A 19,511-nucleotide genomic window follows, 5' to 3' on the forward strand; every position below is an offset into this window, starting at 1 on the left:
GAATATTATCCTTTGCCTCTCTCCTGGCTAGACGCTTGATCCTCCTTAAATGGAGAGATGTTGCCCCGCCCACTCATGCTCAATGGCTTAACGAAATTATGGCCTGCTTGGACCTCGAAAAAATTTATTATTCAGTTCTTAATTCGGACCTAAATTTCCATAAGGTCTGGGGACCTTTTATCGAGTACTTTCATAACCTTCCTCTTGACTAGGGTTTTTTTCCTTTTCGGTCCCTTGCTTTCAGCTCCTTTTTTTTCTGGTAGTAGGCATTACTATCCTCTGTTGCTAAGTGTATTCACAGTCTGGGAGTTTGATTGTCTTGATTTATATTCTCTATATTGTGTTGTGGTTGGTCTGGAGTTTTTTTTGTGTTGTGGGGCTTGGGGAGGACAATAAGTTTACTTGTCTTCAATTTAGGTGCTTTTTTTTAAAAATTCTCTTTCTCTGTATCATATTGTCATTGTATGCTTAATTTTGCACTGTATTAATGTTCCTCACTGTGATTTGGGGTTTTTTAATCTGTAAAATGTATTTAAAAAATTAATTTAAAAAAAGGAATTCTATTGGCCTAATTTAAGAAATGATGTTGTGAATCTTTGCAAGACTTGCCATACCTGTCAGGTTGCGGGAAAACCTAATCAGGTGATCCCAGTAGCACCACTGAGACCAATACCTGCTTCTGATGAACCTTTTTCTAGGGTCATAGTGGATTGTGTTGGTCCATTGCCAAAGACTGCAGCTGGCTATGAGTATTTGTTAACCGTTATGTGTGCTGTGTTTAGATTCCCTGAAGCAGTGCCTCTCAGAAATATCAGGGCCAAGTCTGTGGTAAAAGACCTTATAAAATTTTTCACAATGATAGGTCTACCTAAATAAATCCAATCTGACCAGGGTAGTAACTTTACTTCAGAAACATTCGAGGGGACAGTTAAAGAGCTGACAGCTAAGCACATTGTGTCATCTGCCTGTCACCCAGAGTCCCTGGGGTTCAGCACATTTGAACTTTTTTTTGTCACAAATCTAGCGGACCTTTGACCCTACTCAGAGAGCAATGGTCAGATCAGAATGTAAGTATAAGCATGCTTAGTTATGTTTTGGAATTCAGAGACAGACTTAACAAGGTATGTAACCTTGCAAAGCAGAATTTACAACACTCTCAGATAAACGTGAAAAAATGGTATGACAGGAGAGTGAGGGAACGGAGATATCGTGTTGAAGAAAGGGTCTTCAACTGAGATTTAGTGGACCATTTGAAATAATTAAGAAAATTGATTCTTTGAATTGTGTTATTAGAACTCCTGACCAACGGAAGGCTACACAGCTCGGCCAGGTAAATATGATCAAGCGTTATCATGACCTTGAACCAGCATCTGTAAGTTCTGTTATGACAACGGAGGAGATTGTGATGTCTGGTACTGGGATACCAGATCATTTTAATGAGCTCCATGTAGTTTCCACAAAACTTGGTAATTCTGATGTTTTGAAAAATATTGGCGGAAAATTAATCATTTGCAGTCAAAGCAGCTAAAACAACTGAAGAGCTTAATTAACAAATATAAAGATTTATTCCTTGACAGTCCAAGACAGTGCATGACGTAATTGTAGATAAAGTTGTTCCCATTAAGCAGCACCCTTACAGAATGAATGAAGACAAAAATAAAATGGCTGAACAAGAAACTGAATCCATGCTAACAGCCGGCAGAATTAGGCTATCCACTTCAAGCTGGGCGTCACCTTGTGTGATTGTCTCTAAATCGGATGGGAGTATGAGATTCTGTACTGATTACAGGAAAGTTAATGCAGTAACTAAGACAAATGCCTATCCCACTCCAAGAGTGGATGACTGTACTGACGGAGTGGGGAAGGCTAAATACCTTACAAAGATTGACCTGTTGAAAAGTTACTGGTGTGTTCCTTTGACAGAAAGGGTTAAAGAAATATCTGCATTTGTGACACCATCTGGATTGTATGAGTACGATGTTTTACCCTTTGGGATGAAAAGTGTTCCAGGGACATTCCAAAGGATGATGAATTCAGTGATTCAAGGTTTAGAAAATACAGGGACATGTATTGATGATTTGGTTGTATGGAATGACACCTGGGAGGAGCATATCTCAGCAGTATAGAAACTGTTTGAAAGGCTATCCAAGGCAAATCTCACTGTAAACCTCGCTAAAAGTGAATTTGGCCACGCCATTGTCATGTATTTGGGCTATGTAGTAGGCCAGGGCCAACTAGCACCTGTGCAGGCCAAGGTTTAGGCTGTTTCTGAGGTTCCAGTTCCGATGGGCAAGAAAGCGTTACAAAGGATTCTGGGAATGGTTGGGTATTACCATAAGTTTTGTAAGAACTTCACAGACATCGCTCTCCCCCTAACAAAACTCCTAGGGAAGAGTGAAAGATTTGTGTGGACTGAGCTTTGCCAGGAGGCATTTGACCGCCTGAAAACCATTCGGTGTTGTCGCCCTGTGCTCAAAGCACCTGATTTCAATAAACCATTTTCCATCACGGTAGATGCCGGTGATTAAGCTGCTGGGGCAGTATTGTTGCAAAAGAATGATGATGAAATTGAACATCCAGTAGCTTATTTTTCAAAGAAATTTAATGTGCATCAGAATTACTCCACTGTTGAAAATGAGTTGCTAGCACTCATTTTAGCATTGCAACATTTCGATGTCTACGTATGTCCTGCGCAGAAACCACTTGTAGTTTACACAGACCATAATGCATTAGTGTTTCTGAGTAAAATGAAGGATAAGAATAGAATGTTACTTAACTGGAGTCTGACCTTGCAAGAAAACACGTGAAAAGTACTGACAATATTATAGCATACTGTTTGTAATACTTAGCTATTTTTACCTGATAATTACACATGTATTGCTTTAAGCTGTATAATCAATAGTTAAGACAAAAATTTTGCTGTTTCATCAAAATTATTCTTAAAAGGAGTGAGGTGTGATGAGATCTGAAGGATTATTCTAAAGTGGACTGTTCCTTTAACAAGAGAGAGTGAGGGAGAGAACAGCTTGTGTGCTATTTCAGAAACAGAGAGAGAGAAAGTCTGTGTGTTGTCTTGGAAATTGAAAGGTGGAGCTATATGATGGACAGCTCGTGTTAAGCACTTGTGAGATATATACAAGGTCAGTTGACTTTTTAATCAGACACACGACATGCCAGAGACAAGGAAGACTCTGGTGAGCTTTGTGTGCCCATGATAAGGCTGGGGATTTTGCTCACAGTGTGGACAAAGGAGTGATCGCCGGGGAGCTAAAGGTGTGTTTAACCCTCACCTGGGTTGATAGTATTACCGTGGAAAACCAACATTCCTCTTCTTGTGGTCACAAGTCAGTGACTTTGATAAGTTTCGGGAGCAGGAAGACAACTTGGAGGATCGGCATCAGCATCGGCACTGGGAAGACAAAACAACACCCTCTCTCTCTCCAACTCTACTCAAATCAAATTCCAGAACTGAACTGATTACTTACTATACCACCATAAGACTGTATCACCTAATCACCTGAGCTGGGAAGCTTGGGGACTTTATTTACTCACCTATATATATGCATATACTTTGCTGACCTGTTTACCTTGTTCTATATTACTTTATCATGTAGTTACTAATAAAATAGACTTTTTAACAGAAAACTCAGACTCCAGGAGAGTCCATGTCTGCTGGTTCTTTTTAACACGTTACAGGGTACGTAACGTATACTTACAGCTCTGTGGGGTTGAACGTTCCAAATAATTTCTCTTTTACACATTGAAATGGTTGGCCTGGAGTTTTGTGGGTGGGGAGGACACTAACTTTATATGATTTTATTTTGGGTGCTTTTTCCTTATTGTTATGAATTATATATTAGACACGTTTGTTTTGCACTGGTAAATCTCCATTTTGTTGATTTTTTTTGTAGTACTATTGTAGAAACTCATAAAAAATTAATTAAAAAAAGGGACTAGAGGAACAACTTCTTCAGAGTCAGATGTACATGGAAAAACTGGCAGAAGTTGTTGAAGGGGGTACAATAACAATTTAAATACATGTTGAACAGGTTCAGGGATAGAAAATGTATAAGGGGTACAAGCCAAACACAGGCAAATGGGATGAGCTATGATGGGCATCTTGGCATGAGATGGACTGAAGGACAGATTTGTGTACTGTATGGCTGCTGTGTAGCAATGTACCAGAAGCTATATCCAAATCAGCCTTGCGCTACAGCACAGGTCCCACCTTTGCTTTATTTGATATTTATCTTACCGAATTACTTACAGCAAATTACAGTGCACCCCTAAGATACAGGAGGGATGCATTCCTAGAGAGCAATTCAAAATGCTATTCTTCATAATGTCCTAGGAAGTTTTTCCTCTCTGCCCTGCTGGTTGGCTGATCCGTAGACAAGGGAACACAAAGTACACTGCAGATGCGGGGGTCAAAGCAACACGTACAACACACTGGAGGAACTCAGCAGGTTGGGCAGCATCTGTGGAAATGAGCAGTCAATGTTTTGGGCTGTACCTTTCATCAGGACTGAAGAGGGAGGGGGCATGGGCCTCTCATACCACCATTGAGGGCCTTAAACAGTCCTCCCAGGTGAGGTAACACTTCACTTGTGAGTCTGTTGGGGTCATCTATTGCATTGGATGCGGCCTCCTCTACATCAGCGAGACCCGACGCAGATTGGGGGACTGCTTCAACGAGCAACTCCACTCCATTCGCCATAACAGACAGGATCTCCCGGTTGCCACCCACTTCAACTCCTGCTTCACATTCCCATTCGGGTATGTCCATACATGGCCTCCTCTACTGCCATGATGAGGCCAAACTCAGGTTGGAGGAGCAACACCTCATATACCACCTGGGTAGTCTCCAGCCCCTTGGCATGAACTCTGAATTCTACAACTTCCGGTAATTCCCTCCCCCTCCCTTCCTCCATCCCAGTTTCATTCCACCTGCCTATCACCTCTCTCATGATTCTGCCTTCTTTTACTACCCATAGTGCTTTCCCCTTACATTTCTTCTTCACCTTTCCTGCCTATCCCCTCCCCCACCCCTTAATCTTACCTCTTACTGGTTTTTCACCTGGCACCTACCACCCTTCTCCTTCCCACCCTCCCCCCACCTTCCTTATAGGGCCCCTGCCCACTCCCTCTTCAGTCCTGACGAAGGGTCTTGGCCCGAAACGTTGACTGCTCATTTCCACGGATGCTGCCTGACCTGCTGAATTCCTCCAGCGTGTTGTACCTGTTGCTGTAGACGATTATTTCTGTTACCCAAAATGTATAATGTGCGTGCTTTGCTAAACCAAAGTCAAATGACAGTTGTTCACTTCAGTGCTGTACTGTGGGTAAGATTCTCTATTTAAAACTAAAATGTATTTTTTGTGCCAATCTGAAAGAAAATTTCATTTTCATTAACATATAAAACTCGGATAACCTGGCATCCTCGGGACTTCAGTGCTGCAAGCCTCACAGATGTTCTAAATTACTGGATGCCTGTCTATTAACATGAAAGCAATTTCATTTCTTTGTTTCACATGTTACACAGTATTATAATATTTTTCCAATGAAAGAGTACGGGAAATAGAACCCAATCAATTTCAGTTTATGCATTTCAGATTGACTACAGGTATCCCAACACTTTCTCACATTGGATCCACAGCTTTGGCCACATTACACAACCCCAACTCAAACTCTTTAGAGTGTGCATGGTTCACAAGCATTAGGATTTCTGAACAACTGGGTGCAGGCTTCTCAGTTTTAAATGTATTAGTATCTGGTAATGCTTGCATTTATATAGTGAAATGAAGGAAAGGAATACCCAAGGTATTCTGAAGGAGTGATTTTGTTCCAAATTCAATACATGAAATCACAGAAAACACACAAATGACTTAGAATCTTAAATTAAGTCATTGGCTACTTTCTCAGATCATCCAAAAGGACCCCAACCTTGACGTGGTTTGGAGGTTCATGTGCCTTAATGATCTGGAGAACTACATCGGATGAAGTCAGGGCTTTCAGCATTGGCTATTTGTTGGATCACCCATGTTATACTGGTCAAAGGGCAGAGGTCAGACTAAGGGTGGCCCACCGATCCTCCACTGTCAGCGGTTCAGCTCAGGGCTAACAACTTTGACTGATAAAACAAAACTGTTTGAAACAGCAAACCACTCCTGTACTTTTCTGGAATCCCACCAACCTTCTAAAATATTAACACTTAAAAACTTTCCATGTCTCCCTAATTCTTTGAGATAATTCTAAAGCGAGAACTTCAGCAGCTAAAAATACAACCACTATCCATGCAGTGAGTAAACTCTGGAATGATTTACAGCCAAAATTGAAGGGCTAGAGATATTTCAGAGGGTTGGGAAAGAGTAGAATAAGGGAGAGAACATTTTGAGAAAAAGAAAGTGGTGCAAAATTAAAGTTCTGCTTAACATTGCAATTGACTGTCTCCACATTACCAAGAAGGATACCAAAAGAATTTTCTTCTGATTATAACCCAGAAACAATTTCATTCAATCAGCACAGGGATGAAGGGTGCTAGTTTTGATGAGAATACCTCACCATTTACCAATTAAAATAGTTTAGAGTCCAGTCACTTTGGGAGTAGGCTAAGCCAGGATCAAATCTAGAAGGAGTATAATACCTCCAGTCCAACCAATCAACCTGTCAAGGCAAGCACCTCCTACTCCACCTGGGTCAAGTTTACAGGTAGCACACTGGCCTCAACAATACCTCAGAAATACAGGGGTAGAAAGTTAGCATCAATCCCGAGGATTTGCCAAAGAAAGGGTAAGAACAAGCAGAGAGGGACGAAGAATTCATTAAGATAAGCTACAGCAAACAAGAACCACTTCACAATCCTTTCTGGAATATTGACAAATTTTGACTGGTGTCAAACAAATCCGTAAGTGGCCCAATTATATAAATATAACAAACATAAATGAAATAATAACCTGAACATCCTATTTTAGAGGTGGAAAACATTTTTATGGGTGGGGCACTCTAATTAGAGCGCACTTTAAAATGTATAATCGTACTACAAAAGAATTATCACAAACAAGAAAATCTGCTGGAAATCCAAGTAACACACAAATTGCTGGAGGTGCTCAGAAGGCCAGGCAGCAACCATGGAAGAGTACAGTTGATGCTCCTGCTGAATGGTCTCTGCCCGAAACAATGACTGCACTTTAATCCCTGCCTGGTTGGCCTGCTGAGTTCCTCCAGCATTTTGTGTGTGTTGCCCCAAAAGAAAGTAACCCATCCGCATTTTACTTGGAAGAATTGACAAAAAGCACACTATAAAAGTTTTGAGCTTCTTTGTACAATTCTCAAGAATGATCTTTTAAAGGAAACTTCAGTCGGACTCCATTTTATGCTCCGCAGTTTAAATAAACCTGCTTTACCCACAGGACAGCAGCAACCACACCTTACCTGCTGCGGGGTGAGCCACACAACAATCAGAAACAACACCATCTTGAAAAGAAAGAAAACATAAAGAAAACTGAATACTTCCACATCAAAATTACAGAGAATCAAATAGAGTCAAACACCAAATCCTTTGTTAATTACTTTCAAAATCAAACACTTAGCAATAAAAAGAGCAAAATCACAGAAAGAGATAAAGAGCATTTACCTAGACCAGGGGTCGGCAACCTTTACCACTGAAAGAGCCATATTGACCCATTTCCCACAGAAAAGAAAGCACTGGGAGCCACAAAACCCGTTTGACATTTAAAATGAAATAACACTGCATACAACGGTTTTTTTTTTTTGCCTTTATGCTATGTATGAACAAACTATAATGTTTGCATTTATGAAATTGATGAACTCCCGCAGAGAAAACGAAATTACATTTCTGCATGCAACAAAAACATTTTGAACTCCGAAAAAAAGACATTGGGTTGAAGGTTACTCCATAGTTAGCCTACCTTGGATCGAAGAATTAAAAGAAAGCGTGCACTGGCGGGTGTCAGGCATTGGCAGTGGTGATGTATATTAATAGTGATAAAAAACGTTGTAGCGGTGTGCTACATGCAGCGCTAAAATAACAACACTGCAGTCAAAGATAACTTTATTCGAACTAAACAGCCTTGCTTTAAAGCCTCCCTCAACCCGCACCCTGTGGGTGCGGATGCTCCAAAAGTCACATACTCACAAACCCCCGCAGGCTATCTCCCTTAGCCGGAACGGTGGCTAATTGTGAGCTGGTTCGGATGTGCCAGGAAATGGGGTCGCCACAACGTTTTATTTATATTGTACAAGATCACCATAATCTTCAAATTTCGAATTACATTTCAAAAACTAACAAACCACGGGGAGCTGCAACACAGAGATAAAAGAGCCACATGCGGCTCCAGAGCCGCGGGTTGCCGACCCCTGACCTAGACATACAAGAAATACCTAGACTACCGATCGAAAACAAAGACCCTCAAATTGTGAAGGCCCAGGTCTATAAGCGAATTATTAGCTTAAAAACAGACCAATAAGAACAGATGATGAAAAATACAATACATTGATTAGTCTGGAAGAGCATGCTGCTCCTCGAGGAAATTTTGGCCTTTAATTGGAGATTTAAAAAATTGTTGAGAATTATCGGGAAGGATGACTCTGAAACATGCTGGAAACAAGAAAGCTTGTTTATAACCTTTTCGATGAAACTCTGACAGCACGGATTTAAAAGACATCCATTCCCTCAAGACATCAGGACTTAAATCTTCAACAATGCAAAACTTGAGACATTGGATGATGAACATACACTTCTGCTGGGCAAATCGAATCAGACAATCCTTATTATGAGCATAATGGAGACAAAGAATAATTGGTCGTGGTTTAGCATCAGAAGATTTTTGATGCGGAATACGATGAGCGCAGCCGATCACTTGGGGGTGGGGGGTATCCAGAAATATCTTTTTTTCAAGACGTTCCGCTTTCTTCTTCCCATAAGACCTTATTCTTTTGATACGTCATTTTCCTTTGGTTGTGTTTGAAAACAACTGACAACGCGATTCAGTGCTTGTTTTTTTTTTCCTTGAAATATTAGTACAACTGTACCTTGCTTTATGTTTTAAATTTTTAGTCTTTGTTAAATTATTATTAACCGCTGTGGCCTTTTTTTTTACAGTAATCTTTGTTTCAATATGGGTGGCTTTCTTTTAATCATGTATGTTTTGGGCTGTCTTCTTGAGAGATGGAGTTAAATTTAGTGTTTGCTTATTGATCTTTTTTTGGCTTATTTTTGGGCTTTGGCAGGTGGGGGGAGGGTGTATTTCTTTTTTTTTACTCTTTGCTTAGATTTTTCCAACTGGGCTGGCTGGAAACTACAAAAATGTCCTTAGTGTTGTAACTTCTGGTTCCTCTTTGAAACTTTTTTCCTCTTCCAGGTTCATAAGTTTGTATTCTGGTTAACCTTTTACGTACTATATGGCAGATATTAGTAACATGGATTAGATTATTAATTTTGTTTCTTGGAATACAAATGGTTTAAACCATCCGATTAAATGGAAAAAAAATATTTAAAGTATTCCATAGAATGAATGCTAATATTATCTTTGCACAAGAAACTTATGTGAGGAAAGAGGATAATCAGCATTTCTTTCGGTTTTGGAAGGGTAAACAGTACCATTTGAATTCTCAAGCTAAAGTGAAAGGAGTTTCTATTTTTATAGATTCTTCAACTGCATCTGTTCATTATGAAACAATTTCAGATCCGAATGGTAGATGTTTGATCATTACTGGCTTACTTTTCTAGAAAAATATTGTTATGGTTAATGTTTACGCTCCAAATGTTAATTGTCCTGAATTTTTAAGCACTTATTTACACCACTTCCTAATTTAAATTATATGTTGATAATGGGTGGGGATTTTAACTTATTTAATTCCTTTGATGGATGGATCTACATCTAACCAGGCATTTCTGAACAAATCGGCTTCTTTTATCAACTCCTTTCTAGTTGATTCCGGTATTTCAGAAATTTGCAGATTTCTAAATCCTAAGGATAAAGAATTTTCATTCCTTTCTCATGTATATCATAATTATTCTAGAATTGACTATTTATTTATTGATTATTGTTTAATTCCATCCGTTATTGACTGTAACTATGACTCCATTGCCATCTCCGACCGTGCACCTTTGAAACTATCTATGAAGATAACAGATACATTTTCTAGTGCTAGACAATGGCGGTTCAATTCTACTCTACTTCAGGACTCAGATTTTGTCAATCTTATTAGACAACAGATTCATTTTTTCTTTTCAACAAGCGTTACAGAAGAAATTTCCAGAGGGATATTGTGGGACACTTTTAAAGCAGAGGACTGATTATTTTATGTTCTGCTGAAGTGAAAAAACAAATCAATAGTGAAATACTTATGCTGGTTGACAAGATTAAAGAGATCGATAAGAAATATTCTATGGCTCCTAGTAAGGAGCTTTATAAAAAAAGAGTTGAACTTCAAATGCAGCATAGTCTATTATTAACCTCTTAATTGAAAATCAATTAACTAAAACTAGGACCCAGTTTTATATTCATGGTGATAAATCTGGTAAATTACTGGCTAATCAATTGAAAACTGCTTCAGCCATAACTATTCCCATTAAATATGCAAATTCCAATTTATAAATATTTATCATTTAAATTGGTCACAGACAATTTTACTTATTTGGCTGTTAAAATTACTAAGAAGGATAAGGATTTATTTCAGGTTAATTTTTTACCTTTAATTGATCAGGTTAAACAATTGTTTACTAAATGGTCCCCATTGTCTTTATCACTGATTGGCCAAATCAATGCTATTAAGATGAATATTTTACCTAAATTTTTATATTTATTTCAAGCGCTACAAAGTTTTATTTCTAAGTTTGATTTTTGATATCGCTGACTCTGAAATTTCTTCATATACATGGCAGAATAAAAATCCTAGATTAAGTAAAAAATATTTACAGTAGTCTAAAAAGGATGGTGTTGGCATTGCCAAATTAAAGACTTTATTACTGGGTAATTAATATTAGATGTTTAATATTTTGGACACAGGACTTGGATGTAATTCAAATCCACAATGGGTAAACCTTGAATGTAAATCTGTACAAGGGTTCTCATTGGTTTCTCTCTTAGGGGCCTCACTTCCCTTTGCCCTTTCTAAATTGAGTAAACAAATGGATAATCCAATAATTAAATATACTTTACGAATATGGTTTCAATTTTGTAAATTTTTTTGGCTTGAATAAATTTATTCTGTTACGTACCCCATAACTGGGTCACTTACCAGCAAAGATAGAGAGGTCCATTGAAGTCTGATGATACTATTTTTTAACAGTATTTATTGATAAAAATACACAAAAACAATATCAATGCAACCATACAGATAATATACGTCGTCAATACTAAATCTAAAAGCGCGGGTATAATAATAATCAATAAGAAATAACTCTATCGTTGTCTAGGGGATAATGTATTGTCCGATGGAAATATAAAAGTCACTCAAGTTCATTCAAGCTGCAGGCTGCAGCCTTTGGTTGGAGTCAAGAGAGAGAGATTAAAACTTGACCATTCCTTTTATGATGTCAATCCTTCGAGAGTCGTTGGGGCTGACTTCTCCTTTGTTTTATCTACAGCCATTCTTCCATGGTAAGGCCCACCAGTTCCGAGGCAAATGGAAAAGGACGCACGTGGGCTTTCCACCGGCTTTTGCTATTACGCTGTTACAGGATTTCTAGCATTTCTTCTGGTGCGTCTAAAGGGGCTGTTCTCCAGACCCTCTTTTATCCTGACTCACAGGGTCTCAGATATCAATCAGGTTGGAAGGATGCCACCCCTCAACCAGCCCACTTTGGTCATTCCCTGAGGGCTTCAAATAAATAGCAAAGTACTCAATACACAATTCCATCTCCAAGTGACAATGGCCGTTTCCGTGGCTTTGTATCACTGAGGGACCAGGACATTCTCTCTCGCATTTCCTGGGTCTCCTGACCTGAATTAATAGCTATCTTGCGATTCTCACAAAGGAGGGGGCTACTTTCTACCCTTCGGCCCCTCAGAGTTGGGGCGCAGGCGTAACAATTCTTTCAAGCCCTATTATATCTAATTGTTTTTCTAACCCTCTGTTACGGATCAAGCCTTTTTTATATGGAAAACAAAGAGTATAATATGTTTTCCTGACTTATTCTTGGATAACTGTTTCACGTCTTTTGAACAGTTGTCTAATAAATATAATTTACTTTGGTCCCAGTTTTTTAGATACTTACAAATTAGAAATTTTCTGAATAATATGTTACAGACTTTTCCAAATTCATACCCAACTGATATGGAAAAAAAAATAGGTTTTAACCCTTATCAGAAGAGTTTAATAGCAACTATTTATGATATGGTTATGAAAATACAGCTAGGTATATCAGATAAAATGGGAAAAAGAACTTCAACTTTCCTTACCTACAGAGAAATGGGAGAAATGTTTTCAATTAGTTAACTCCTCCTTTATACGTGCTAAACATACACTGATACAAATCAAGGTGGTGCATAGGGCCCACATGTCTAAAGACAAGCTCGCTTGTTTTTACTCCCACATAAATCCTATCTGCGATGTCATTCGGAAGTTGCCTCTTTGACTCATATGTTTTGGTCTTGACTTTCTTTGGAGAAATATTGGAAAGATATTTTTGATATTATTTCAACTGTTTTGAATGTTGATTTACATCCTCATCCTATTACCACAATTTTTGGCTTACCAATGGTGGAAAATAGTTTTTTATCCTCTTCAGCTCATCAGATGATTGCATTTGTTACATTAGTCGCTAGAAGATCCATTTTATTGAATTGGAAAGAGGTTAATCCTCCTACTACATTCCCCCTCCCTTCTGCACTGCAGATACAGACTCAGTACCAGAGATCCGGCTTCCACAGCTTGTCCCAGGTATGTCATCCCCCCCCCCCAACAGTATCCAAATTGGTATACTTGTTGTTGAGGGGAATGGCCACAGGGGAACCCTGCTCTGCTTGCCCTTTCCCCTTCTCTCACCTGACGGTAACCTAATTCCCTGTGCGCTGCTCCTTTGGTGTAACTGCCTCCCTGAAACTATTACCTGTAAACTCCTCATTCTCCCGAATGATCTGGAGGTCATCACGCTCCTGCTCCAATTCCTTAATGTGGTGTGTTAGCAGCTGCAGCTGGATGCACTTCTTGCAGGTGTTGTTGTCAGGGACACCGGAGGTCTCCCTGATTTCCCTTATCCTGCAACAGGAGCATTCCAACATCCTTCCTGGCATTCTGTCTACTCTAAACGACCAAATCAAAACTTACCAGAACCTACCCTCGCCTCTGCCCGTTCACGCTGAAGCCTGTTGAGCCGTCCCACTCTGACTCAGTCCACTCTGACAATGTCCGCTACGATGATGGCCGCTGTATATGGTGGTCGTTTAAAAAAATCTATGGCGCGTTACGTCACGCGCCTGCGCAGTCGAGCGTCTTTTCCCCGATCAGTTAAAAAAAGGCTTCTCTCCGAGATGACTTTACTTCTTCACTCTCTGCCTCTTGCTTCGATTTAAAAGATCATTGAAAAATTCCTCTCCTTTTTAAACCTTTGGTACACTATGTCACATGCCTGCACAGTATAGCCTCTTTTCCCCCGATCAGTTTTAAAAAATGGTTTCTCTCCAAGATGCCTTTACTTCTTCACTCTCCGCCTCTTTTCGATTTCCTGTAGAATTAACTAGAATTTTATTTTAAACAATGCATTCCTTCCTATAAACTTCAGAACTATTTCCCCTCTCTTCTCCCTCGACCCTCCCCTTCCCTCCCCTCTCCTTTGACCCTCTCCTCTTCCATACCCTCCCCACCCCCTTCTCTCCCCCTCCCCACTCACCCCTCAAAATCGACATAGACGTTTTTAAAAATGGAATTGATTGGTTGCCCAGGCATGTGCTATACTGAGATGTGACATGGGATGTGAATATCAGCAGAAACAATGACAAAATACAAATGGATATTATAAATATCAAAGGATCATGCAATCAAAGACATAATACAGAAAGGAGCCCTTACAGCCATCCCCATCTATGCCAACCATGATGCCCATATACATTAATTTCATTTGCCTGCATTGGCCACATGTCCCTCTATGCCTTTCCTATCCAAGAACCCGTGCAAACAACTTTTAAACATTGGAATTGTACCTGCCTCCACTATCTCCTCAGGTAGTCCATTTTAAATAAATACCAGTCTCCATGTGGAAAACGCTCTCTCTCAAGTCTCCCCTCACCTTAAACTGACAGTAGTTCCAGAGTCCTGTGCCCTTTTCTACAAGGTCACCTCTGTTTCCTATATTTTAGTGAGAATAAATCAATTTCTTTTAACAGCCTGCCATTCCCTAGAACATCTGGTGAATCACTTCTGTACCTGCTCAATTGTGACTCCATCCTTCCTGTAATGTAGTAACCAGAACTGCGTACAATACCCTACTCCAGGTGCAAACTAGTCAATGCTTTGTACAACTGCAGTTTAATGTCCCAATTCTTATACTCACCATCTCAGCCTACAAAAGCAGGCGTACTAAATTCCTTTTTAATTTCATGTGTATTGCAACTTTCAGGGAGCTAATGGATTTACACATCAAGGTGTCTCTGTTATCAATGTTCCTTAACCAGTGCCGGAGAAAACTAGTACAGACAGACAGGCAGAGATACTTTATTGATCCCGAGGGAAATTGGGTTTCATAACAGTTGCACCAACCAAGAATAGAGTAGAAATATAGCAATATAAATCATAAATAATAAAATAATAATCGGTAAATTATCCCAAGTGGAAATAAGTCCAGGACCAGACTATTGGCTCAGGGTGTCTGACACTCCGAGGGAGGGGTTGTAAAGTTTGATGGTTACAGGAAGGAATGACTTCCTATGACGCTCAGTGTTGCATCTCGGTGGAATGAGTCTCTGGCTGAATATAATCCTGTGCCTAACCAGTACATTATGGAGTTGATTGGAGACATTGTCCAAGATGGTATGCAACTTGGACAGCATCCTCTTTTCAGACACCACCATCAGAGAGTCCAATTCCACCCCCACAACATCACTGGCCTTACAAATGAGTTCGTTGAGTCTGTTGGTGTCTGTTACCCTCAGCCTGCTGCGCCAGCACACAACAACAAATATGATAGCACTGGCCACCACAGCCACGTAGAACATCCTCAGCATCGTCCGACAGATGTTAAAGGACCTCAGTCTCTTCAGAAAGTAGAGACGGCTCTGAACCTTCTTGTAGACAGCCTCAGTGTTCATTGACCAGTCGAGTAGCAAATGTAGCATATCCTACGGGCGCCGCCCACACTAAATGCTTGCAAACCGCAGTCTGGTGATATTGGCATTCTCACCATGTTCTCACTACTGTTTCAGTGAGTTTTGGGTAGACGATTCAGTTACACTTAAATAAGTGACTTTAGCCAACAGTCTTCTGCTCTTTGACAATGTACTGTGGATTGAGTTCACTTCCTAAAAGCTGTGAACCCAGTTTCATTCTGACAATAAAATTTACTTTGCACTTTGAGTTTCGGGGAACTTCCTTCGACTCTGAGAACAAACTGAGACTGACAGCTTCAGCTCCCGGTAGCAGCCCGTCCTCAGACACACGTCCAGCCAATCAGTGAGTACCGCTGGGAGAAGCATGCTCTCATTGGCTGAGGCCGGAATTTGGGAGCTGCACTTCGGGTCAAGGCTGCAACACCGGCCGGGGTCTGTCATTCATGGTTACCAGCTGCAGTGCAGAATGCTCATTTTCAAAACTGAAAAGGATTAAAAATGAACTAAGGAGCACCATGGGGCAAAACAGATTGAAGAATTTCACTCTAATGAGCATTGAACATGATCTTCTGTGTGAAGTAAACATTTCCAGTGTCATCAACACATTTGCTCATGCTAAATCTAGAAAATCTAACTTCTAAATTGTAGTTTTGTTACTTTTGACATTTGAAATTGATACCTACATTTACGTAATACTATTACTGAAGTGTCAGATATTTGTCGTATTATCTGGCTGTAGAGGAAATGAAAAAAATTAAATTAGTTTACTATGCAAGTAAATAATTTATGTCTTAATACTTATGTGCATTTTGTTTCTAAATTTAGGGCCCCTTTATAACATATGATCCAGGCCCCACACTAGCTTAATCCAGCCCTGTCCTTAACTCCCTTTTATTTACTCTGCATTGAAGTTGATCCCTTCGAGTGTATGATCCTCACGCTTGTCTGAATTAAAGTCCATCTGTCACATACCACCCAACTTTCCAGTTGATCCATATCCCACAATGCAAGACACTAAATCTGGTTTCAACAGCAAGTCTAACTATACTATAGGGTCAGGCCCGCACTAGAAGAATGGGAACGAGGGATGAAGAAGAAAAAAATAATTTAGCCAGTTAGTGTGCCGTTTTATACTATGTAACTTCAGATGACTATTTGTATCAGCATGAGATCAAATCTTTGTATATATCCCAGGTACCTGATACAACACAATATTCCAAATTTATTTGGTGGAAATGTTAAACTACACTTCAATCACTGTTTCACTTTTGGCTAAATAAGTCTGCAGAGCTGAATATGTCCATTTGTCAGCAATTTCACTTCACTGCCCCATATTGGCAACAGATTGCAGTGAAGACATCAAATTTCACAAAAAATGTTATATAATTTAATGTTTGGTAGTATAATATATACTTTTACCTCACAAATTCAAATTTTCTCTTTTTTCCTAAATATTAATTCTTAGAGTTGTGTTGATTCAATATCCAAGAATAAAATCGATAGCGTGACAGCAATTAGATTTTATAGCATTTTGGTTATGTAAAATTGGATATGTAAAGTAGATTACAGTCCACAATTGTTCTTCCAAATCTGAAACCTGCAATTGCTTTCAAACACTTTTCCTATTCCTACATGAGTATTTGTTCATATTCATGTGGTCCACAGCAAGGACATGTTGACACAAAATCAAAGCTTCCTAACAGAGCATGAACATTTAACATCTAGCCTTGTGAATCAGCTTCAGATACATCGACTTCAACACAGAAACATCTACCTCATAACAATTCCCCCGGCAACTCTTTAATAGGTCCAACTCCAGCCATCACTCTCACCCTCACTCCACCACCCAAGATGCCAACTGCAGCACCTCATGATGGTCCAAACATAATTGTTCCAATGTTTTCCCAATTATCTCGAGCCACTCATGGAATCATAAAGCAAGGAAACAGGTTTTAGGCCCACTGATTCTGTGATTAACCATTAAGCGCACATTTACAGTACTCCAATCACATTTGAATTTCTCCACATTCACATTAACACCACCCTCGCCCCCCCCCCCCCCCCCAGATTCTGGAATTCACTACACACTAGGGGAAACTTACACTTTCCATTTAATGTATCAATTTACTCATTGTTAGGATGTGGAAGGAAACCAGAGCACTCGGGAAATTCAGAATAGGAGAGGAGAATGTGCAAACTCCACAAAGATAGCACTGGGGATCAGGATTGAATCAGGTGTCTCTGAAGCAGCATTCTGTTAGCCTCTGCACTTTGGTGTCCATGTCCCCGTGGCAATTCGATTCCAATTTACGACTACACCCCAAACTCCGAACCTTCTTGACCAGCCTCCCATGCAGGAACTTGTCAAAGGTCTTGCAAAAGTCCATGTGAACAATGTCCACTCGTTTCCTTCATCCAACGTTCCTGGAAACATCCTCAGAAATCTTCTTAGGATTAGTTAAGCATGGCTAGCCATACACAAAGCCATTTTGACTATCCCTAATCAGTCCCATCTTGACAAGGGCCCCAATATCCCTCAAAAGGCAAGGTTCCCTAAATCTATTTGTGATGCATTTTATTCTAACTGAAACATACAATCACAGTACTCTCACAATATTTATATATCCTGTCTGTTATAATAACTTACAGTCATTTACCCACTACTGGCCTCAGGCTCACTGGCCTATAATTTCCCAGCTTATTCTTATAGCCATTCTTGGCAATGGTAAGCACTTAAGAAAAGCAAAGAAAGGAAACAAGCATAGATTCCCACACATAATGTTTAGATACCACAAGAACAAAAGAGATTACAAACAAGAACAGACCACTCGGCCCTTCAATGTTACCCTGGCATTCAACGTGTTCATAACTGTTCTATCTCACACTTAATTTCCTTTTAGGCGCTACCACCCCATAGCCCTCAATCACATCTTCTTTCTAAAATGTTTCCATTTCCTCTTGAAACACCCCCAGTGATCCAGTTTCCACAACCCTCACCTCCCCATCCATTGTCAAGTTCAAGTTTATTGTCATTCAACCATGCACATGTATATCGCTAAATGACAGAACATTCCTCCAGACCAAGGTACACAATACAGTACCTATAACACAAAGTAATATTACCACAAGTAAATTAACAACTATTAAGGTGCACACCACTCAGAACTAACCTACTTTTTCTCTTTCCCAGTTGTAATAAATGATCTTTGACCCAAACATTAATGTTTCCTCTTTACGCAGCTATTGAGAATAACTTTGCCACTTTGTCTTTTTATTCTATTACATCATAGATTTTTAAAAGCCTTGCCTCATGCTCGCATGTAGTAAGAGACATTTTAGACAATGCAGCCATACTCCAGAACACAAAGCAGATAGATCTGAGAAACTGCAAAGAGAGGGGGAGAGTGGGAGAAAAAGAATGCTAATATTTGGTATCGCTATATTGTTCTGAGTCTCCAGCTCAAATCTCATCTGATATACTCATTCAATGTTAAATAATAAACCAGTTTGTTCATCCATAGGAAGATGTATTCATATATTTTAGACTTCTGAATTTAAAAGTATGGAAGTCATTCATACATGGGGATGTTGTGGATAGTCTGGAGGATTGTCAGATGTTACAGCGGGACATTGATAGACTGAGAAGTAGCAGATGGACTTCATTCCAGTTAAGTGTGAAGTGGTTAATTTTAGAAGGTCCAGTTTGAAGAAGGAATATAATATAAATTGTAAGACTCTTCATAGTGTGGAGGATCTGAGAGATCTCAGGGTCCATGTCGATAGGACACTCAAAGCTGCTGCACAGGTTGACAGTGTTGTAAAGAAGGTGTATGGTGAGTTGGCATTCATCAACCATGGGATTGAGTTTGAGAACCATGAGTTAATGTTACAGCTATTCAAGACCTTGGCCAGACCCCACTTGGAGTTCTGTGTTCAGTTCTGGTCACCTCACCAAGGACGTGGATACTATAGAGAGCGTGCAGAGGAGATTGACAAGGATGTTGCCTGGATTGGAGGGCATGCCTTATGAGAATAGGTTGAGTGTACTTGGCCTTTTCTCCTTGCAGCAATGGAGAATGAGAGGTGATCTGATAGAGGTGTAAAGGATGATGAGGGGAATATGATTGTGTGGATAGCCCAAAGCTATTTCCCAGGGCTAAAATGGCTAACACGAGGGCGCATAATTTTAAGATGCTTGGAAATAGATACCGAGGGGATGTCAAG

At 39.8% G+C, this 19,511-nt stretch overlaps 1 long non-coding RNA gene across 1 annotated transcript; it reads right to left on the bottom strand.

Moving 5' to 3' along the window:
- Positions 1 to 14,660: 14,660 nt before the first annotated feature.
- On the bottom strand, positions 14,661 to 17,332 carry LOC132397242 (uncharacterized). The gene is made up of 2 exons (XR_009513316.1): positions 15,971 to 17,332; positions 14,661 to 15,769 (listed from the first exon to the last, which is right to left on the bottom strand). It is a non-coding gene; the product is annotated as an uncharacterized LOC132397242 (long non-coding RNA).
- Positions 17,333 to 19,511: the final 2,179 nt, after the last annotated feature.

This window comes from Hypanus sabinus, chromosome 7 (genome assembly GCF_030144855.1).
Source record: "Hypanus sabinus isolate sHypSab1 chromosome 7, sHypSab1.hap1, whole genome shotgun sequence".
Classification (NCBI taxonomy): Eukaryota; Metazoa; Chordata; class Chondrichthyes; order Myliobatiformes; family Dasyatidae; genus Hypanus; species Hypanus sabinus.